Source organism: Peromyscus maniculatus, chromosome 21, assembly GCF_049852395.1.
Source record: "Peromyscus maniculatus bairdii isolate BWxNUB_F1_BW_parent chromosome 21, HU_Pman_BW_mat_3.1, whole genome shotgun sequence".
Lineage (NCBI taxonomy): Eukaryota > Metazoa > Chordata > Mammalia > Rodentia > Cricetidae > Peromyscus > Peromyscus maniculatus.
Genome location: NC_134872.1, coordinates 17,964,064 through 17,987,738, shown reverse-complemented (window position 1 = coordinate 17,987,738; position 23,675 = coordinate 17,964,064). Strand labels below are relative to the sequence as shown.

The window sequence follows — 23,675 nt, the reverse complement described above, 5'->3', positions numbered from 1 at the left end:
TCTCGAAAAACCAAAAAAAAAAAAAAAAAAAAAAAAAAAAGAATCTGGGATGAATTTGGGGTAAATAACTCAACTTTGTCCTTGCCCTTGACTTCCTGGTGACCTCTTCCCTGGCTCTGAGATATATGTGTGTTTTGTATTGACATCTCTCTCTTGTTCTCCATCTTATACCCATTGAGATACCTGAGTGGATTTGAGGGTGAGCAAAGATAAACACAAGAAGTGCCACTGTTATGAGTCTGAGCATTTGGAAAGGAGACAGCGTCAGTAAGAAAGCCAAGTGTGATAGCACATGCCTGTCATCCCAGTGCCATGGAGACTGAGACTTCAGGCAAACCTGGGCTACATACTGAGACACACCATCAGAGAGATAGATAGATAGATAGATAGATAGATAGATAGATAGATAGATAGATAGATAGATAGATATGTACATACATACATACATACATACATACATACATATATATATATACACACATAGACAGACAAAGATTGAGTGAGTCAGGTCAAGGCAGACCTAGGATTCAAATTGATTTGACCCTTACTGCTGAGCTGGGTCTAGTGGCAGAGATAAGTAACGGATGTGGAATATTTACCACTAGAGCAGGTGAGGCAGGAGGACCAAGTGTTCAAGGACAACCTGGCTGCATAGCAGCTTCCAGGCCAACTTTCTCTGGCCTAACTAGAAAGAGTCTGTCTCAAAAATCAGTTTTGACAGAGCACAAGAAGGAGGAGATGGGGGAATATAACCCTTTGTTTTGGGGCCTTAGAAAAGGGGGAGAATGTTTAGCAATGCCTGTTCTGTCCCAGATCTCTTAGGGAAGAGCCATCCTGTAGAGCAGAGACTAGCATTAGTCAAGTTTATTAGTAACTCCGGTATCTCCCCAGATGAGGGCTGAAGAACCTTGGTACAACCCAGGTTCATCTAGTCCTTTGAATTGAGGCACGACATTGTCACATTGTCATCTACAAATTTATACTGAAGAATTGTACTACTGATTTCGGGGGCGGAGGTACTAATGAACAAGCAAAAACACACTTATAGGCCACCCACATGCATGTGAGCTCTCGAGCATGCACACACTTACACACACACACACACACACACACACACACACACACACACACACACACACACGTCTGCTAATATTTTAAGTAATTTTACAGTTTGTGCATTGGGCTGAATCCTTAGCTATCCTAGGGCACAATCAAAGCATCCATCTGCACAGATCTGGGTTCACAGTGCCCCACCCCTTTCTGCATGGCGATACTACCAACTCATGAGCAAAGGGTTCTCCAGGGAAGTTGAGAAGCTCTGGAAAGGGCCCCTAGACTTGACTTCCTTCCCCTGCCCCACTGCACTGACATCCAGAGGCAACTTAAGCTACCCGGAAGGCTATGCAGCCAAACCTGATTTCTGGAGTCATATTCCCATCTCCCTCATTCTGTCTCTGTCACAATATACACAGCCATGTGCACAATCTATATCAACCAGGAACCTTGTTGCATTTGCCTCCTTGGAAAATATCTAGGGATCTTACTGGCTACCATGTACCTTTTTGACAAATTACCTTTTTTTTTGTCCTCTTCTAACTCATTCTTGAGGATGTCATGAAAGGGTGGCCATAATCTATTCACTCTGCCCATATAAAAATCAATGAATTATACTTGTAATGAATTAGTCCATGTCACAGTGAATTTAACCAGAGGAACAGAAGCCAGTGGTGACTCATAGTTGTTCTCATCCTCCTGACAGCTTTTTGGGAATTTGCCAAAACAGAAGGAGACCTTGGAGCTGTGCCGTGGTCAAGACAGCTAATATTTAAAACCAATTCTTTTAGACATTAGCAGCTGCACAGATTTCACTCCACCCATGCATCTAGCTTAATTAACTATTCCATACTGACAAAATTTCATCACTGCAAACAGTCATTGATGGATATGAGTCCACATGTTCTTTAGAGAGATGTGCTAGCATGACCATAGGTCACATTCTTAGAAATTGGATTTCTGAAATAAAAGAAATATGTCTTTAAAATTTTGAAAATTACCTTCCCAAGAGCTTTACTGATCATCATTCCACCACTGGCTTCTGAAATGGAATGTTCTCCACGAAGTTGTGGATACAGTAGAACATCCGTCTTATCCTTGTCATTTGATGTGGGGAAGCAGGTTACCACTGCAGTTTAAATGATTACTCAGCCTTTTGTATGCTTGGGAATTCTGGGTTTGGGAAAGTGCATGTCCATACCTAATCTTACCCAAAGAGGTCCAAAAAGAATTTGAAAAAGTAATTTCCCAAACTGGGAAGTAAACAGGATTCCCGTCAGTGTGATGGACAGGTGTGTCAACCCTGCTACAGCTAGAGAGTAGAATATTATTTAATACAGGTAGGCATATTTTTAAAAAAGAATTATCTGTTTGGCTAGGGACTATTTCTTCATAAACTTTACAACTTTTAAATTAAAATTTTATAAATTAGAAAAAATATTTAAGGCATTTCTTAGATATGATATTTAAAGCATTTCAGATTAAAACATTTATTTTAGCAAATGTATTTTTGTGATAGCTTTTTATGATTTTTAGACTTTGTGTCATACCTAAGAAAGCCTTTATTCCTCTACACACACACACACACACACACACACACACACAGTTTTCTTCTAGTGCTTCACTTTTTTATATTCATAAATATATACACATACATATTTCTTAAGTGTTTACTCATCAATCCACCATATTGATAAACAAAATCACTCTCATCCTACACTAAATATATATGTGCATGTGCATTATTTGTATTTACTTCTAGACTATATTTTCAGCCTATTTATTTGTCTGTGTGCCATCGACCAAGGACCTCGTTATATTTATTTCTACCTTTTTATAATTCCATCCAACCCTCACTCATCGCTCTTCTATATTATATTTTCCCCAGGCTGTTGTCACTCTCCAGTGTTTCCACATGAACTGGCATCAACTTGTCTAATTCTCAAAAACCTCCTCCGGCTATTGTGATTGTAACTATAGTAATTGCACACATCAACTTAAGAAAGATGTGTTTCTGATGATTGTTCCAAAAGCAACGTGCATGTCTTCCATTGTTTGAATGGATCTATGGCCTTTGCTGATCTTTCAAAGGGTCTTTACCCAGTCTTGCACATTTGTTGTGTAAGACTAGGCTTTTAGTTATGACATTGCTTTTCTTTTTCTGTCATTTTGAAAAGATATTTTCTTCCTTTATGAAATTTAATATTATTATGATTTATATATGTGAAAGTTATTAATTTTACATATTAAATATGTGTTCTATATTCTTATTTTCTAGGAAAGACCAACAGCCCCAACACAGCAGCATAAGAGGACATAAAGGAAAAGGACTTTATACATGTGTGTTCATCTATATGTGTGTGTTTATATATGTTCTCTATATATGTGGGGGGTACATATGTATACATATATATATATATATAGAGAGAGAGAGAGAGAGAGAGAGAGAGCATTATATATTTTTTTTCTTCCATCTTAAATCTTAAGAGGTTTTTTTTTTTGCCTTGCTTTGCTTTGTTTTTACTAGGATGAGAAAATTTAGATACTGAACATATTTGACAAGCTAAAAATATAAATAAATTCTAAAATATTTTAGATAAAAGTATAGACATGTCATCATAAATTAGAGCTCAACTATCAAAACAGCAATACAATATGGTTAGTGTAGCACTCAGACTTTCCCTTGGGAGGGCACAGCATTCTGATCTGTTCCTCTCTGCTCTATAGCATGGTACAGTCATCTATCCACATCTGGTGTCTTAACATTGACACCCCACATGCGTCGCTAACAGGCCTTATCATCTTAGGTGAGTTTATTAGCTCCATGGGATTCCTCTTATGTCCAGTGAGGGTCATAACATGCAGCCTACCTCTAACCCATGGCCAGTTTCAGAAATAAGTGTACTTAAAAGCATGTAGCAACTCGGTTATGGCGGTTCACAGCTGTAATCTCAGAACTTGGGAGGCTGAAGTGTGAGGATCAAGAGTTCAGGGTTGGCCTGGGCTACATAGTGAGACCTTATTTCAGATAACAAAAAGAAAAGGAAAAGTACTATAAAGAGTCAGTCGTCTGCCTATAGAGTGTAAAGAATCATCTCAGACTCAAGAGTCAGTCTGTAGAGAGGAAGGAACAGAGTTCTCTCCCTCAAGCCCTCAAAGCTCTGAATGTCCCCGTTCAGAAAGGGGACAAAGATGAGGAAAAATAGTTCCCTTCGGTTGTTCAAAGAACAGGTCCAAATAGGCAGTGGGCTGCACCCCTCTGTCGAGAACAGCAAATAGGCTTTATCTCAAGTGCCAGGGCTCAGGGATTGTGAGTGCCTGCCTAACGTTCATTGTGCTCATGAGTCTGAGGATGCAGCTGGAGAGGGGACAGAGGTTGCCGAGAGCTATTGATGGCTGAGAAATGGCAGAAAAAAAAATACCAGGCTGCTTTTCTGCCTTCAGCTCCAAGATCGCATGGAGCTGCTACTAGCCTTGTGGAGTTTTCTATGTCATTATCTCAACGGGGTCTTGAAGCTGGCTTTAGCCTCACTCGTCACTTTAGTGTCTGACTAGGAATAGAGACTACCCCTTTGGGGAGCCCATCAGTGGAACATTTCAGTCCTTCCAACAGCCGTCTGTTGTTCTTACAATGCAGGACACGGTGTACTCAGGGTCTGGGAAAAACAATAGCATCTATTGAATGCCCACCTCTTACATGCTAGGCCTGTACCAAGCACTCCACAAGTTGTTCTGGTGTTGTTGTGGAATGGCTTTTTCCCTCTAGTATTCAAAAATCAAACAAACAGCCAGACAGGTATTATTCTGTCCCTTTTCCCGATGAGAAAACAAATTTCAGAATACTAGTGTTACACTTAAAAGCCCAGGGTTCACCATAGTGCAATGGTCCACAGAGGTCCATGGCAGCACAGCTCCACCTCAGACTGAGAGGCACTGACTGGCTGGGGTAGTCCCCAATGTCCCGGTTCTCTTACACTAGAGAACTCCCGTAGCACACAGGGGCCTCCAGTTGGACTGATAGTCATCCTCTCGTCTTCCAATAGAACAGACCGACTGCTACCCCGGAGCAAGCCTCGGGACCTTCACGAAATTGCCTGATGCTTTAAATTCACATCGCAGGCGTTGTTTTATTTACAGCACTCCAGATCTCAATCTCCTTAGTTATATTCCTCCCAATTAAGCTTATGTACGCTCACAAAGCATCATTACATGATTTAACGATGGAGCATTTTGAATTAATTATATGCCGACATTTTATAACATAGTCTAAGCGCCTCGATGAAATTGCCGCTCCTTTTTATAGCCACACAAATGAGGTTGGCAGTGGTACTGAAGTTCCCTTCCTGAGAATCATCCATCCGCTGAAGGGACGATACACATATTTCCATATGTGTGTTTTAAAGAGTTCATGCCTTAGCTCTCATGTGTTTGCTGTTTAACTAGGAAAAGAACCCCGCATATGTCTGCCTGGTGAAGCTGTACCCCGTAGTCTGGATAAACTTAAGCACACAGACATTTGTGAATGACTTTCTCTTTGCTAGTTATGGGTGATGGATGGGGTGAAAGGTAGCTCTTCACTCCACAATGGCCACAAATACATTCAAGGAAGTTATTACGGCTCTCAAAAAAAAAAAAAAAAGAATTTATAGTTTAGCTGCAGTTAATTCTACAATGAAGTAAGTGAGGAAAATACTCAAGCTTCCCCTGAGGTAGCTAAGGTTAACCATGACCTCTTCTGAGGCTCTGAGTGACTCCTGGAAGGGTAATTTTAAGTCTACTTTATTATTATCGCAAAGTGCTCTTCTCCCTTAGCACTGTGAGGGCGGATCTCCCTCCTGTCTTTTCCCTCTCCCCCAGCCCATTTCAGAGTCTCTGTCTCAAGCCTCCCACTACTCAGCCTCCCCACCCTCCCAGCTCCACCTCCAGCTTTCTCATTCTCCTTCTGACAGCTCAACCATTAGGAGTTGAACTTCCTGAACCCCGGCCCAATGGGAACTCATCTGCCCTACATCCTGTCCTTTCAGGGCATCTTTCTACCCAAAAATCTCTTCAGTAAGTTAATACTAGTTGTACATGAGGAACACCTGGATCGATGTGTTGCCTATTAACTGAGTTTTAAACTTTAAAAAAATCCACTGGTTATGTGCCAAACAAACACTTGTGGATAAAGAGAAGGATGCAAGAAGAGGCGACTTATCCTTCTCTCCGTGTGTTTGAAATGCAATTGTGTCAGTTGTTATGACGTGATGGGCACAAGTGTCTAATCATCCTAGCTGGGGCACTAATGACAGAGTGGAACAGCAATCCCACCCTAGTTTAACTTAGTGAGTGATGAGTTTATTAGGATTTCTTACAGGAGCATGAGTGAGGGATAAGTTACTAAGACAGTGGTTCTCAACCTGTGGGCCATGCTCCCTCTGAGGGTCAAAAAGGATGACATCCTGCACACCAGCTATGTACATTATGGTTCATAACAGTAGCAAAATTACAGTTATGAAGTAGTAATGAAAATAACTTTGTGGCTAGGGGAACTGTAGTAAAAGGTCGCAGCATTAGGAAGGTTGAGAACCATTGTACTAGGAGGATGAGTGACTTAAAGGCATCTGTGTCCTAAAAGCCCACAGCATCATGGGTGATGACTCCTGAACATCACATCCTAGGGGCTCCATGTGACCCTTGAAGGCTCCTACAGAACCTACAGTAGAGTCCCCTCTTCCCAGAAATTTCTTTCAGCCTTGTGGGTCTTGTGAAGATTTGCGTCCCAAGTCTTCTGAGTTCACGTCTGCCCTACAAGAGACAATGTTTCAATTAGGACAGGCATCAGAAGTGACATCGCAAAAGTTGTCACACACACACACACACACACACACACACACACACACACACACACATGTATGTATATATGTATGTATGTATGTATATGAACTTACAGGGTACATTCTCATTAAAAGTACTTTGCTCAATAATTTCTAAAACATTATGTTTGTTTGGAGCCTACTTCCTGCAGGTGGCTAAATACCTATATATTTGTAATCTTCCATTTAACTGCGCATCCAAAATATCAAAACAAAAAGGTCATTAGCTGATCTTAAAGCTCCCCAGAGAGAACAGCTGAAATTCTTTGAGTCTTGAATATCAAGACTAGATGGCAGGCATCGCACTTACATCCCAGCTCCCCCAAATTCTTGCAGTATAGGCAGCTAGCTCTCTGCTTTCAAGCACGAATCTCGAGGTCTCAGAGTCATGGTGATGGAACTCAGCAGTTCTCAGCCTGTGGGTCACAATCCCTTTGGGGGGTCCAATGACCCTTTCACAGTGGTCACATACCAGATATCCTGTGTATAGCACACTTACATTATGATTCATAACAGTAGGAAATTACAGTTATGAAGCAGCAATGAAATAATTTTATGGTTGGGGGTCACCACAATATGAGGAACTGTATCAAAAGGTCACAGCATTAGGAAGGTTGAGAACTAATGTTGTAATCTAAGCTCCCATTAAGTGAAGATGAGGCTCAGAGTTTGGGGACAAATGATTAAGGTCTTGAGAAAGACTTGGAGGTGGGGATGGTTTCCCAAGGCATCTTGGCACTGCTTGGAGAGTTTACGAGTGATGAGTGAAACCTGTTAGAACTGTTTCAGCCCCTTGTTATACTGGGTCAAGTTGGTGAACATTCCCCACCCTCTGCTTCCATATTGCTGGAAATGGAGTTTGAAGACAAAAATGTGAGCTCCTAAAACCCTAATGGGTTGAGTTCAGCCGCCTATCCCAATAAAATGAAGAGATAAGCAATGATGAAAAGCAAAGCAAAGAGATTTAATCAGTGTGGTCATGTCTAGAAGGACAGATAATGGAGCCCAATGGCCAGTCCAGTTTTAGAGTCCTGAAGAGCTCTGATGTGAGCTTTAGTTCTTAATGGAGGAAGGACCAGCATAGGGACATAGACATGCGCAACATCATCTTGGTCAAAGTGTGCTCTGGTCCATCACTGTCTCAGTACTGATGCTGAGACATGGCCCAAGGAAGTTACTATGACTGCTGTCACTTTAGGAGATCAATCTTGTCCGTACATGACAATGCCTCCTGCTTCAGGGTGCCGCCTCACCTTCATGGACAGTTGCCCTATCAGGATGTGACAAGTCCTGTAAGTCTTCTGCTGCCTTGGGATCCAAATCACTTTCAGGCTTGGGACAATGACCCATCTCTGCACTTTCAGCATTGGAGGGGGATGATACAAGGCAGACACACAAGCATCCCTTAAATGATTGACATGCCTAGGCAGAGTCAAGTGGAGTTAGAAAGGCAAAACAGTAGAGATACCAGTCTCATCTGTGGGTCACAGTGAGGCATTAGGAGAGATGGCAGGATTTCATCTGCTTCCACCTGTGGACCAAAGTGAAACATCAGCGATCTTTAGCCAAACAGTTTCCAAATACCTGGTTGAGTTAGAATAGCAACAACTTCACTGGGCTGATGTGAGAAATGACTGTGTGACTGTGTGACTGTGTGATTCACAAGAGCAGCATCTGGCACACAATGAATGCTTAACACACCCCAGTACTGACCCTTCACTTGGACCTGGCCTCAAATTCAAAGTCAGTCTTATGTCTAACCAAGTGAATATCACTACTGATACAATCTTACAGGTAACAGAAAATTCTCCTCCATCCCAAATAATCCAAAAAGTCGGGAATGAGTCTCTGACTATTCCCGAGAGATCCTTACCTGGTCCCCTACACCCCCACCCCACACACTTTATTTATACATCTCTGATTTATAGCATGAAGGCGCACAGCTCTCAGAAGACTACAGCAGGATGGCTGCTACCCCAAAGCATGTATGAATGGGCCTCTTTTTTCCTTCCACCTAATATGTGGAGGGTTAGGGTTAAGATTAGGGCTAGGGTTATGGTTAGGGTTAGGGTTAGGAACTCATAATGTCAAAGGTTTCATCCCTCCTTGTCACTACTTTTTCCTCAGCCGACTATTCAGAACACCATTGGGTATTCAGTAAATATTCATTGAATAAATGAGTCTTTCACAGTGTATGGATTGTAGTTATACATATTAAAGACGTACAACTTGAGACTTGGGAATACATATACATAAAGAGCTAGTTAGCACAGCCAAGTAGTTTGCATAGGTATCCGCTTGTGAGGTGAGGACATGGAGAGCAAACTCTCTTAGCAAACTTCTGTAGCAGCACTGTGGCTAGAGCGGAATGCCGCCCACTGAGTCTCTAGAACTTAGGCATTCTGATTAAGTGAAGCTTTGTAGCCTCCACCAGGCATCTTCCTACACGCCTGGACCTCCACCCATTTACCTCTAATTCACCCTCCTCTTCTGTGAAATTCTTAAAAGTCTCCATTTGAAACTGACTTTCTACAGTTCCACATGTATAAACTATTGTGTAGCATTTTACTTTTTAAGTGACATTTGTTTCACTTAGCATGATGCTTTCCATTTTCACCCAGGATGTGACAAATGACAGGCTATTCTGTTGGTCGTTTGTTTGTTTTTAAGATAAGGTCTCACTATGTAGCCCCAGTTGGGCTGAAACTTGCCCTGTAGGCTGGCTGCCAATTCACAGAAATCCTCCTGCCTCTGCCTCCATAGCACTGGGATTAAAGCCATTTGCCACCCTACCTGGCTATTATTATTTTTAGAGGCTGATATATAAATCACAATTTCTATATCCATTGCTCTGTAAAAGGACATTTAGATTTCTTTCACATTCTGGCTGTGGCGAATAATGCTGTAATGACCAGGTTGTTTAAATAGCTCCCAGATAGAATTTTAGTTCCATTCCAAGCCAGGAGTGGGACAAACTTGACCATGGTCTTGACAGTGAATTTTTTTTTATATGACACCAAAAACAGTCAACAGAGGTTAATGTTTTAAATTAAGTAGAACTATTCAAAATGAAAGAATTCTGCACCACAAAGGAAATACATTCAAACACAGCTGCTATGATGGGACTCTATAAAATAGATATCTGAAAAGTTGGTGAAAACACATAGAGCTCATTCAACTCAACGGCAATAGAAACTTGAAAAAAAAATTCGGGCCAAGGACCTGAATAGTTTTTTTTTTCTTTCCCAAATGCATGTCTTTTTAAAATTTCATAATCTTGTTCACCTTCTCTTAATGCCTTGCAATAAAAATTTGTGTGACAAGCACATATTTGATCCCGGACACTTTATGTGGATTACTAATCTTCTAAATTTCTGAGTTTCTCTCCTTGATGAATGGTTATGGTGCCCCTGTTGGGTCCGGATATTGGTGTCCCTTTGTGCATCACCTGATTTTAATAAGCATTCTGCAAAGTCAGTTTGTTTGCAGGTAGTTCCCACCCCCAATATCTAACCACCCAACATCCAGTCAAGTTTGTCATCTCCTAATGTGTTACCTTCTTAGTCACTGTGACAAATATCTCAGAGGAACAGGAAGAGGAATTTCAGTTTATGGTTTCAGAGGGTTTCAGTCTGAGGCCATCTGACCCCACTGTTCCTAGCCTGTGTTGAGGGTGGCCATCATGACTGGACCCACTGTTCCCAGCATGTGTTTAGGCCAGGGATTATGACTAGAAGGTGTGGTGAAAATAAGCTCCTGACAGCCAAGGGAGCAAGGGAAAGAGATAAAGGAGATGGAACAAGGTGTATCTTCCTAGGAAGGCTCACTATTGACTTACATAGTCCAGCTAGGCTCTCCCTCCCTCCTACCATCTCAAAGTGATGCTATTCAACTATCCATCCATTGTAGATTAATTGCTGGATGAAGTCAGAGTCCTGATGATCCATTTACTTCCCCCAAGCTGCTCTCTGGATACCATATTCATTGGGAAGCAAGCCTTTGGTGACCACGTCATGTTCAAATCAGGACACCCTGCATCCCAAAGTGATACCTGATCACCCTGCCTCAGACACTAGTAGATCTTCTACCCAGAATGCCCACTCACCCTCATGTTTACTCATCAGTTTTCTACCCATTGACCTATACTTTGCTCCTGCATTCACACATTAAGACTGGCCTGCACTGGGGTCTCTTTTCCTCTGCGGTAGTCTTGATTAAAATGTTTACCTTTCACTACCAGACTCATGTGTGTGTGTGTGTGTGTGTGTGTGTGTGTGTGTGTGTGTGCTGTTCTGAGACTAAGGGTTAGAGACAGCAAGTGCAGTTGGGATTGCTGGACTACAGCATCATCTCCATCTCTAATTCCCCTCCCCCACCATTATGATTCTACATTTAAATTCTGTTTTCCAGAATTGCGTTCTGAAAATACCCATCTTGGGTATGAAAAATGTTAGCAAGACACAGGATAAGAAATTGCTTAGGATATATTTTTAGTTGTTGTTTATCCAGAATTTATGTAATTCTAGTGCTAGATTGTATTTTTTTTTATTTATTTGGGGTTTTTGAGACAAGATAGGTCTTGCAGGTAGCCTAGGCTGGCCTCAGACTTTCTGTTCTCCTGCTCTGCTTCCCAAAAACTGGAATAACAATTTTGTATCTCCTAGGCTGGCAATGTTTTAGACCACTGTTGGTATTTTACTGTTTAATACCTGCAAACTAGTAAACAGGGTTGAGGAGAGGCAGAGTGTGTAGGTCTGAACAATGCCTGAGATGAGAAATTTTAAAGTAGGTTAAGCAGCTTAAGAAACGGATGAAATCTTGTGGAATTTTGCCCAAGGCTATCCCACCTTATGATACTTCCATGTCAAACACACACACACACACACACACACACACACACACACACACACACACACACACACACACCCTTCCATGATGCTGAAATGTTTTTCCTTTTCAAATTCAGCATCTCCAAATATCACTTAGCTTATGGGAGTGGCATTTTGACAGTCTCCTCTACTGTAGGTAAGAAAGATGTTAGTGAGGTGCAGGTTAAGAAATTGCTATAGATTTCCTATTGTTCTTGTTTACACGGAATCATTTCTTGCTGCAAGCTTGCACTAGTTAGAGGCGAGGAAAGAACACTGGTTGATTGAATTTGAATGTTACTAAAGAGTCTTAGCACTCGGCAGTTCTCCGCAGGACAGACCACAACTGGCATGTCACTCTGATCACAGCAGATAGGCAAATGTGTTTCATAAAGGACAGTGCAAGAGTAACAAGGCACGAACTGGCTCTATGCATAGGTAGGCAGGGACACTGGTTCCCTGTTCTGATTTGAGGGGTATAGATTGCTTGCTTCAAAATGTCTGTCTTAAATCCTAGTCCGAGATTCTCCTGTTACTGTCATCTCTCTTCCAGGCGGAGATTGTCTCCTGAAGTCTCCCTAGTTGGAGAAGGCAGGAGGGCACATTTAGCTTGGAGTCGCTAGCTGTTGCCATAGCAACCAGAAGCAAAGGCCCTGGGGGGATGAAACATTTGGCAGGCATGTTTGTAGCAGGAGGGAAAGAGACAAGGAAAAAGGTTACATGAGGTGGCACCATAATTGGTAGCCCTGGGCAGCCATGGCACAGTCACCTATAAGACAAAATGTTATTTCTCATTTTAGTCAGGCACCGTCTTAGGTTTCTCCATCATAAAGCTAGCCATTGGACTCCTTGAACGGCTCGGCTCTCTGCTCTTCAGCAACAGTGTGGGCTTCTAAACTTCTAGACCATGTCATCCTGTAGTCTATTCACAAGATAAATATAGTTCTCCCGAGCAACAACAAAGCAATTAGCCACTACCCCCCAGCCTTGGCTACAGGACACAAAGACAATTGGCCAGACACCAGCGTCTTCCTTACTGGGTTCCCAGATATTCATCTGGGACAGCAGATTGTAGGAGGGAGTAGATTGCAGTCCACATGCAAAAGATCAAATTTTCAGGAAGTCATCCTTCAAATGAAGGCTTACAGTGTAGGGGGACAAAAATCTTCGAATTGTAACAGAGCAGGAAGAAACCTTAAAGGTCTTTTAATTCCACACCCTCTTTTTATAGAGGAGCACACCAAAAGCCAGAGAGGTTAATCATGTCCCCTGGCCAAGTAATTACTCTGTCATGTCTAATTATTGCTGTGGAAGAATCTGAGAATTCCCAGTGCTTCCCAATTGTATGCATTGAAAAGCCAGTTTGCGTATGAACAGGAAATGTTAGCGTAGAGGCTGACAATGTCCAATGGGTTCCTGTGGAGAGTAAGAGCTGCGACTTGCTGGGTCCTTACAGTGTGCCTGCCAGTCATCCACTAAAGGCACCCAGGTCTCACTAACTAATTCCCCAACAGCCCCGTGTGGTGAACATTTGAGCACCAATGTACAGACACAACAGGGGCCTTGAAAGAAGCTCAGTAGCTTCTTCATAGCCAAATAAGCAAAAAACAGACTTAAGGTCTGACTCAGCCTTTGCTTCTTCCCACAGCACTAAAACCCTCTCGCCTGACTCTTTCCCTGTCTCCGTTTTCTGGAAGAAAACCAAGTTCAGCATCACTTGAACTCCAAAGCTCAGTGTGACAAGCTATAGTGGTCTCCTAAGAAAGCCACCTAATCCAGACAGCTAGCCATATTCCTTAGAGATCCACTCATGAAAAATGACCTTTCTCTAATAATAAATGTAAAACATACCCTTTAGACACAATTTTAGAACTCAAACCAAAGATAAAAGAGAAAATTAAATTCTTCCTACTAATCATACCAAGGATCTATATCTAAGAAAATTTATTTTGTCTTCTATCTCCAAGATTGTATTTCTTGTAAAAATTAGTGATACCCTATGGCATTTTTCCTATGCACATCATTTCCCTTGGGGGAAACTCATATAGTAATAAACCCCCACCAAAAACTTCCTCTTTAAGTCATCCACATATCTCTGAGTTCTATATCTCAGACAGCTCTCTTGCAAGCTACTCTCTTAGGTGGTACAACTCATTGGGAGGGTTACAGACAGCCCCACCCTGGCCTCATGGAACCCTTAGACAAATTCTTTGGAAAGGGTGTTCAATGCACTTTGTTTCAGTCCATATGGCCAACTGAAGTCGGTTTTTTTCCTCTCTTAATGTCATAGATGAAGGGCTGATACTGAAACGGTTTTCATGGTAACTTAGCTGATACATAGGAAAGTCAACAGAGAGTATTTAAGATCATCAGTGCTGAAGGTGTATCTCAGTAGGACAGTACTAATCTGCATGCTTGAGGTCTTGGATTTGATCTCAACACTACAAAATTAGAAAGTCAACTTAAGAGTAGATAAATACAAGCAGGCAAGATGGGTTTGAGGGTAAAGACACTTGCTGCCAAGCCTAAGGGATCTGTGTAGCTTGAGTTTTCCTGCCTTGCCCACAGTCAGGACAAATCTCTGTCACCTGCCAGTCCCATAGCTGCTCAGACCCAACCAAGTAAACACAGAGACTTATATTGCTTACAAACTATATGGCTGTGGCAGGCTTCTTACTAACTGTTCTTATATCTTAAATTAATCCATTTCTATAAATCTATACCTTGACACGTGGCTTGTGGCTTACTGGCATCTTCACACGCTGCTTGTCATGGTGGCAGCTGGCAGTATCTCCTTCCACCTTCCTGTTCTTTCTTTTCTCCTCTCTGTTAGTCCCGCCTATACTTCCTGCCTAACCACTGGCCAATCAGTGTTTTATTTATTGACCAATCAAAGTAATTTGACATACAGACCATCACACAGCAGATCTGAGTTCGATCCCAGGGATAGAAGGATGGGAACCAATTCCCAGGAGCTGTCCATCTGATCTCCTATGTGCTCTCCCCATAAATATGTGAATGAATGAGGTTTTTTTTTTTTAATGTTTTCAAAAGAATAAATACAGCTGTAAAACTTAGGATACTCTATTGTGGCAAGCTCATCTCATTAGAGGCAAGAGTTCAGGAAGTCCCCATCCTAAAGATTCTTTCTGCCCAGGACAGCGAGCGTCCTAGGATGCTGAGCTAACAATCTCATGTGTAGAGCTTTGGATTGACTTCCTTGTACCTGTGATTCCTTTGCCCTGGATAAAATTTCCCCTGAGGAAAACCCTGCTGAGGTGATGGAAATGTTTACCTAAGGCACATTCCAAGTACCGTGTGACACCCATTTCCGAAGAACAGGTTTCCATGGGAATGAAACTATGTGGACAGCCAGTGCTTCAGAAGTAAGCCAGGGGGTAGTTCTCAGTTTCCACGGACCTAGTGACATAAGGCTTCATACCAGTAAGCTCTTACCACTCTGCTGGTGAGAAGTCTAGAGAGACAGCATTTTGCTGGAAGCTCTAGCGGAGAACTTGTTCTTATTTTCCCAGCTTCTAGAAGTTTCCTGCAAGTGTCACTTTGTGGCCCCAGGTTTCTATGACCTCTGCCTGCATGACCACACTACCTTCACTCAGGGCGACCTTTCTGCCTCCCCCGTGATGACTCTGAGCTCAGTCAGCCTCTACAGTATCTTTTCACCATCTGAAGAATATGTTATCAAGTTTCCCAGTCACTTTTGCCATGTCTGGGGACCATAGATGAGAATGTGGATGTGTTTGGGGTGATGTTATCCAATCTATTGTAGGCTCTAAAGACACACTCCGTGGAGTTGAGGCTATTTGCAGCAGAGTTTGACTTGTCCCTTTGTTCTGTTCTGCCTCTTTGCTACACCGCCTCTCCTGGTTCTTTATCTGGCTTCCAAGCCTGAGTCATCTTTTCTGGGCTCGTCTTTCCTCCCACAGGCACTGAGACGTTGGAAGCAGGACTCTGCTCCCAGCCGCTCTCCCTTATTCATTCCACCACAGCTGTCACCGCTGCCTGGGGAGCCACTGGGAAGCTGGAGTCCTGCTCCAGCAGCTGCTTGCGTCAGGTTCTTGAGAGGAGACTTAGTCACTGAGACTTTTATTTGGGCCATAGAATTGCAAATTTTTGATTGCCTAATTTAGGGAGGGTGAACCTAAAAATAAAGGTCTGCTCTTTCTGGCATGAGTTTTTGTAGGCATGTTGATAACGGAAGCAAGTCTGGGACGGGATGTGGGGTTGTGGGCATTTCCATGCCACTTGAATCATGAACTTGACCAATTCCATGGGACCTAGAACATGTATAGTTGCTGCCTGGCTGCTGTTCCTTTCAGCTAAAACCTTCCCAGAAGCTCCATTTCACAGGATTAAAATCCAATGGCGACACCACTGCCGGTGAAAAATGCATTGATGTAACTAAATAGGAAAAGCAAAGAGAAATGAAACATGGGGCTGTAGACATTTGGCTTTACCCTTCCACAGCCGAGACCGAGACCACTCATCAGTCACGCACGGCTCCCCTCCATGCCAGGCTTGAAGGCTTTGTTGAGAATCCTTGCCAGACACAACCACTCCGCCAGCAGTGGCCCAAATGCTGCTGTACTTTGTGTCCCCACAAGACGAGCGTTGGCTCCCTGTTTCTCTACAGGCAGTCTGTAAGTGTGGTTCTTCCTACTGCAGTCCAGCGCAAAGAGGATGACGTTGCAGTTTCTGCAGCTGGCAGAATGCTCAAAGAAACGGGATCCTCTTCCTCCTCCCTCTTATCCACTGGGTTGGGGACGCTGTTTAGCCACCTCCAGCTCCTCCCTGAGTAATGGGTTTGTTTCCTTTCTCCTCGGCGAAACCCGTGTGCTTTGAATTCCTGCATGAAATATATAGCCCAAGTCCCCAAGTTTGGCTTTTTAATTAATTATTCTTCCTTAATTATGTATCTCTGGCTAGTTCCTCAAGAAAGAATGCAGCTAGATCCTCCCCAGCTCCCTCCCTAGAGAAGACGTGACAGTATTGTCAAACTGTTCAAAGTCAAGGAGGCATAAGAAACAGACTCATCCATTCCCGTTTCTCTGTTACCTCATAGTTTCTGCTTGCAGCAAGCAAGCAGCCTCAGAGGTTAGCAGACACCCTACTGTTTTGACAGGCACTCCTCCATTAAGGCTTCTGATTGCCTGGCCCCTATTTGTGTGTGTGTGTGTGTGTGTGTGTGTGTGTGTGTGTGTGTGTGTGTGTGTGTGTGTATACACTCCTGCTCCACAAACATGGCTTCTCCACCTCTCCCTCTTTATACCAATGCTGTAAGCAAGGAAAGAACACGGAGCTCAAACAGCTCAGTGACAGCCAGCCTGGATGATATGGGAGGGGAAGAGAGCAGGGTGTGTGCTGCTGTGCATTGGCCCTTTATGCAAAGAAAACGATCCCCTGTGGCTGGCTCCCCAATACCTTAGCTGGGACCCAGGGAGAGCGCTCGCTTTGGCTCACTTTGGCACCCAGCCATCTGGAGCCTGCAAAATCCTGGGAGAGGACGAGTCAAAAGGGCAGACCTCGTTAGTCTCTCCATCACTCCACTGCCCTTCTCAGGCCACTCACTAACCCAGCTGCTGGCTCAGCACTAAAGCACACTCGTCCTGCGTCGTCGTGTCCCAGTGGCCGCCTTACAAGAGGGCTTTTCAGCATAGAGACGACGAGCCAACAGACCGCCTTCCTGTGCTGGAATGCCCACCTGAGTGTTTCCTCTGCAGCCCCAGGTGCAGCACCCTGTAGTGAGCACCACCACATGCCCAGGAGCCTGAGCTGCCTGCAGCAAGACCCTGGAGCTCTGCCAATGCTTGCGCCCTGGTGGAGCCGAGACAGAGAGCAGCCTGCCGTCTCTGAGGATGGAGCTCCGGGTCGCAGAGCTTAGAACCTCAGGCAGGGAGGTTAAATGGATGCTGAGGAGAAGCACAGAGGTCCTAAAGGGATCTGGGACTCTGCAGAGCTTAAAGGCCCCACCCCTGCTGGTGACATAATCACTAGGTCGCTTGCATCTTAAGGCCTCACTCTCATTTAGAGAAGCCGGGGTATATATAGTCCTTTGCTTTCAAAATTCATTCTTTATTTGTTTTTGTTTTTTATCATTCTTTATTTGTTTGAGAACCTGCTTTAAAATAGAGAGGCACATGAGAATATACACACTTGCAAGGCTGATCTCAGCCTGGAGAGGCGAAGGAAGCGAAGATGAACTCACTATTAGCCCTTCGTCTCCTTCTGAGTCCCCGAGTGTCTCTTCCTGCTTCTGCGGCCTGTAACCACCAAGCTCACTTCCTCCTGGTTGACTTGTAAGCCTCTCTTTATAAGTAGATGGTACGTAGATGATTCCTAATTGGAGCTGATGTCTTTCATGATTGCTATCATTCTTCACTTCCATAACCTTTTCCCTTCTCACAATACGCTCGCCTTTTTTTTTTTAAGCTTCTACATGAATCTCTAGAGTCCTGGTTCACTTATTTTTGAATTATCATCTGTCTCAGTGGGATGCCAGCTACCTTTACTATCACTGGGACACGGTTAAAATGCATCGCCCAGACGCTGTTGTCAGAGTCTCCTCTCTCGGATCTGATGTTGGTGTGGTGGGTAGTACTGTCAACTTGGAGACATGCCTGTAGCTAGAGTTTTCCTGCCTTGCCCACAGTCAGGACAAATCTTTGTCACTTGCCAGTCCCACAGCCGCTCAGACCCAACCAAGTAAACACAGAGACTTATATTGCTTACAAACTGTATGACCGTAGCAGGCTTCTTGCTAACTGTTCTTATAGCTTAAATTAATCCATTTCCATAAATCTATACCTTGCCACGTGGCTGGTGGCTTACCGGCGTCTTCACATGCTGCTGGTCATGGCAGCAGCTGGCAGTGTTTCTCTGCCTCAGCCTTCCGCTTCCCAGAATTCTCCTCTCTCCTTGTCCCACCTACTTCCTGCCTGGCCACCGGCCAATCAGTGTTTTATTTATTGACCAATCAGAGCAATTTGACATACAGACCATACCACAGCACATGCCTCTGGTAGATCATCTAGATTAGGCTAGTTGAAGTGGGGAAACCCCACCCTGAACCCACTGGTCAGCACCCATCAGTAGGCTGAGCTTCCGGACTGAGTCAAAAGAGAAAGCTGTCTGAACATAAACATTCATCCTTCTGTTTCCCCACTGGGAATGCAATGTGATGAGCCACCTCAAAGGCTGCTGCCGTGACTTCCTCACGATAACGGACTACGCCCTAGAACCGTGAGTCAAACTTCTTCTCCCTTAAGTTGCCTCTGTCAGGGTATTTTGTCACAGCACCAGGAAAAACAGCTAAGTCTGCTGGGCGAGCATCCCTTGTTGGCAACGTCCTCATTGGCATCAGTATTCAACTGAAATTCTGTGAGTCAGAGTGGAGAACCACCACGGCCCATTGTCTTCTCCAGTGGATCAGAAGCAATTTTACGTCTTCTTCCAGAATCACACCAGCCAGTGAATCTGCCAGACAACTCCCTGGAATCTGCTCCTAGCTGGGTGTGCAGAACAGTGAGAATAGCCTTCCCTTTATCGGATTGTATTACAAAACAGACACTCGAAAGGACAGCGATCGGGTACCACATAACCTTGGCGGTATTTTATAGCCCTGTTATTTCTCTCTTCTCCCTTCTTTGTGCTAGCCAGAGAAGAAATGATCCAGACTGACCCAAAAGGTAGAGTCAAGCCATCTGCCCTTCTTCAATACATCCAACAAAGCTTTACAGAGTGCATACATGTTGCTGCTGTGCCGGGTGGTGGGGATCCAAGAGGACCACCCATCACAGACCTCCTCCTCCAGGGTGGGGTGTGTAGGCCATTTAAGTAGACAGATGTCCTTCTTGGTAGGAGAAACACCAGATCCTCTGCAGAACAGAGGATGGAGTGAGAAAGGAAGAAAGCCTCGGTCTCAGAATATAGTGGGCTAGAATTCGGTGTTGTCTCTCTGCTGCACTCTCTCGTTCCAGAAGCAAGTTCACTCCCTGCAAACACAGTTTCCTGTTCTGCATCTCCTCCCATCCAGCAGTGTGTCCAATCCAGATTCCCGCCTTGCATAGCTGCCTTCTGCTGACCATCTTCCCACAGTACAGCTACCTGTAAGCAGCCTACTTGCCTGAGCCTCAGACGCTGCATGGACTGCTCAGATGTGGTCTAGTGACCACAATGCTTCCCACTTAGTCACAGAATGACGCTGGAAGTCTTGCCCTGCTTGCTTTAAGCCCATTGACTAAAACTCCCTCAGAGAAACCTGCTTGGGTAATGCCTGAGACCCAACAAAGACATTGGCTGATGGCTCTACCTTTCTTACTCTGATCACCATGTGTGGCGTTCATGTGTGACCCCAGGATTTGGTAACAAATTATTCGTTCCCATCTTAGTCATTGGAAGGATGCTCCATCATGAAGATCCTAAGTTAAAACAGTCAGTGTGGTTGTCAGGGCCACTGCCTAGAACAGCTGTTCTCAGATGTGAATACACATGAGACCAGCTGCAGGATGTCTTTAAAACAAACCCTGTGGACCCAGAGTATCTGAATAGGTGCAACCTGAGACTATGCATTTCTAACAAGTCTTCAGATGGTAAACACCAAGGACACTAGCCTGGGAAAAGAACCAAGGTCTCCGAGGAGCTGAAGCATCCCGGTTTGCCACTCAGAGCAAGGGCTGAAGAGTGGCAACATCACTTGAGCCTCATCCTGAAGTTTGTTAGAGAGGCAGAAGCTGCCTCAAGAGCACCAGACCACATCTGTGCACATCAACAGTGGCAAAACACCCTTTGAAACCATGGGCACTGGGACTTGCTGCACATTAGGGTTGATTGAGAAGGGTTAAGAACTCATTGTGTTTGGATTCTCTTCCCAAAGATTTTTGTTGAAATGGAACAGGATGTATAAAGCAACTCTAGGTGGTTCTGTGGGTAGCACATTTGGGGAGTGACTGACCTGATGTGCAGCCTGCATAGGAATTGGGACCGCAAAGAAAGGCAGGCTGAGAATCACGGGAACTAGGATGTATCAAGGCACGGTGGCAAGAGGAACGAAGTGGGTTCACTGAACAAATGGAAAGGGATTCGGTCAGCAGGGAGCACAGGGTTAGGAGGAAAATTTGTTTGGGGCCTGGGAGATTATAAGAGCTGGTTGTGGAAGACTGTAGAGGCTTGGAGCTTTGGGTCTTCTGTTATAGTTGAGTGTAGTATTTTGCATTTAGAAATTTGTTGGCCACACAGCTACCTGCTCAGGGATCTGGGGACGGTATTCCCGGGGGTTGCTTGTAAAGGAACATCTATTGCCTATTTAAGGGAAAACGGCTCCTTTCAGGGAAGACAGCTTCTTAAACTGAAGATGAAAGCAGAGGGTTGGTGCGGGAAAACGAAGAAGCAGAGTGATCAAGGGAGGCAGAAGATGCTGACCACTCAAATGTGCCACTTTGCCGTGATGGTTACTTTGAGCTGAAATCAGCTGAGAAAGAGATGCGGGCAAAGCTCGCTGTCTAAAGTCAGGGCACACATGTGGAAAGATGCCTACCTTCCATTCTCCACCAGGAATAAGTTAATCAGTGAGGACAACTCTAGACCCTTTGAGATCACACATAGATGGACCTACAGGGATTTGCATACCAAACTTTACCAAAACAAAACAAAAACCCACCCCTCTGCTTTCCTGACCCATTTGCCATCTGATAAGTTGCTGTCCCTAGAAACTGAGAGTCCTTCTCTTCATCCTGATCCTTACACGTGAACTGTTCTGTGTGTGATGGTATGCCACATCCGTTCCAGCAGGATAAATGGATTACTAGCACTCCCGTGGGTATCTGCAAAGCTCGTGTTAGTAAACTTTGGTTTGTTTGTTTGTTTTCTTGTTAATTTGTCATGTGTCTAATCCACAGAGCCTCTGCAGGACACTCCAAGAGGGTAGAAGGAAAAAGATTTTTCCTTCTTCTGCCATACCGACCCAGTCTATAAGCCTTGGTTTCAGCACTTTGACATCTATTGTGTGGATTGAATACTATTTACTGAGCACAGAATGCTAAGCCCAGTGCTGTGGGAGCAGAACCCAGATCCCCGCGGCTCAGCTAACAAAATAGCTGAAAGTGGAAGCTCGCACAGGCAAATGATTCCTGCCTCCCCGTCCCGACCCCAAAAAAGAGCGTGAGCATGAATCTGCTTGAAAATATGACAGTGCTGCTAACTGAGAGGATCCCGTGCCATCCAACTCCACTTAAGGCCACAGCTTAGCGTCCAATGGCCTCATTCAGCCTGCAGCTGCAGGAATCCTGAGGCCATGCCAGGAGCCCCAGGAATGCAAACAGGGCTCAGTCTGGGCCTCTGACACCCTGTCAGCTCTGAGAAAGAACAAGTAGGCATTTGTTCAGGGGGAGGCCCACAATGACACCACGGGAGAGGGAACTGAATGCAAGAAGGGAGCCGGGCCAAGGTCAAAAGGCTGGCGTAGTCTCTGCCACCCCAGCCTGTGTGACCTCACTTGCTCTCTGGCTATAGCGACAGCCTGGCGGCAGAAGAAGAGTGCTGGGCATGGGGCGGCAGCTCTTGAAGAACGGAGTCAGAGTTCTGTAAACCCCAGGTGAGGACTGTTACCCATCTCTCCAAGTAAAAGAAACAAAGCCTTTGCCAGGAAAGAAGAGGGTAAAACCATTTGGGGAGGACTACTCCTCTTCATCTAGACCCCAAAGGGAGGTCATGTAAAAAGAGTCCAGGTATTGGTGTTCCCTTGAGCAGAAAAATATCAAAGCCCTTGTAAGTCTTTATTGATCCAGTTCTTCTGTGAATTCTGATGGCAATGTTTTGCTCTTGACCTTTGCATATGCTGCATGCCATTGAAGGTGACACCATGGCTGCATGTGATGGTTACGGTCCCTTACCAACCCTCCACTGCACTCCAGATAGAAACAGAGTGATCTAGTCTGTGCATGTAGAGAATTATTTAACCTCAGCACTGTCGATATTTGGGGCCACTCAGATCTTGGTGGGCAGCAGTCCTCTATATTATAGTATAGGCCATATTTGGCCTCTGCCAAGAAGAGTCCAGTAACAATTCTCCTACATGGGGAGCTGAAGATAGCTGCAGGCATGACCACATATCCCCTACTGTTAGAATTATTCTCAAACCAGACCCACTGGCTCAGAGGAAAAGCAGTTTCCATATAAAATCCTTGAACAGGTTCCGTATAAAACCTTGAATCGGAGATGATTGGCAGTCTGTTACTTGAAATCATTTCTGACAGGAAAGCAGTCCCCGATGACCATCAGTCAGACTTTCACCTTCAACACGAAGTGGAAGTCCCAACAATGCTTAACTGGAAGGTGCATGCGCAGTGTGGCCAACTGCCAGATCTTTCCTTAAATTGCCTTGGGCGTTTTTTCTTTTATATTTGCTTATATGTTATGTGTGTGCTTCCTGCATGTATGTATGTGCTCTACATGCACACAATGTCTACAGAAGTCAGAGAGGGTTTCGGGTGCCGTGGAACTGGAATTATGGCTAGTTGTGACTCGTCATAGGGTACTGGAAATCGAACCCAGGTCCTCCACAACGCAGCAAGTGCTCTTAGCTGCTGAGCTGTCTCTCCAGTCTCAGAAGTTATATTTTTTTAAACAGGATTTTCTCAGTTCAAAGGACCAGACAGGAAGTAAAATGTAACAAATGATCCTATATTTAATCTGGGATTTTTATTTTCTTTTGTTTTTATTTTAGAGAAAGCTGTGAAAGATACTTGAGGAACAAATTGGATGTGAACTATATGTCAGGCAAGATGATTGCCTCAATGTAGCCAAAGAAACATGTTCAGGGATGCTTAGAAAAAGCAGGCTCTAGCTGGTGGCCAGGAAGAACAGCCTGAGCAGGGTTTACCTCATG

At 44.2% G+C, this 23,675-nt stretch overlaps 1 long non-coding RNA gene across 1 annotated transcript; it reads left to right on the top strand.

The window, feature by feature from the left end:
- The first annotated feature begins 2,130 nt into the window (after positions 1–2,130).
- On the top strand, positions 2,131–3,388 carry LOC121824805 (uncharacterized). The gene is made up of 2 exons (XR_006066803.2): positions 2,131–2,393; positions 3,332–3,388. It is a non-coding gene; the product is annotated as an uncharacterized LOC121824805 (long non-coding RNA).
- Positions 3,389–23,675: the final 20,287 nt, after the last annotated feature.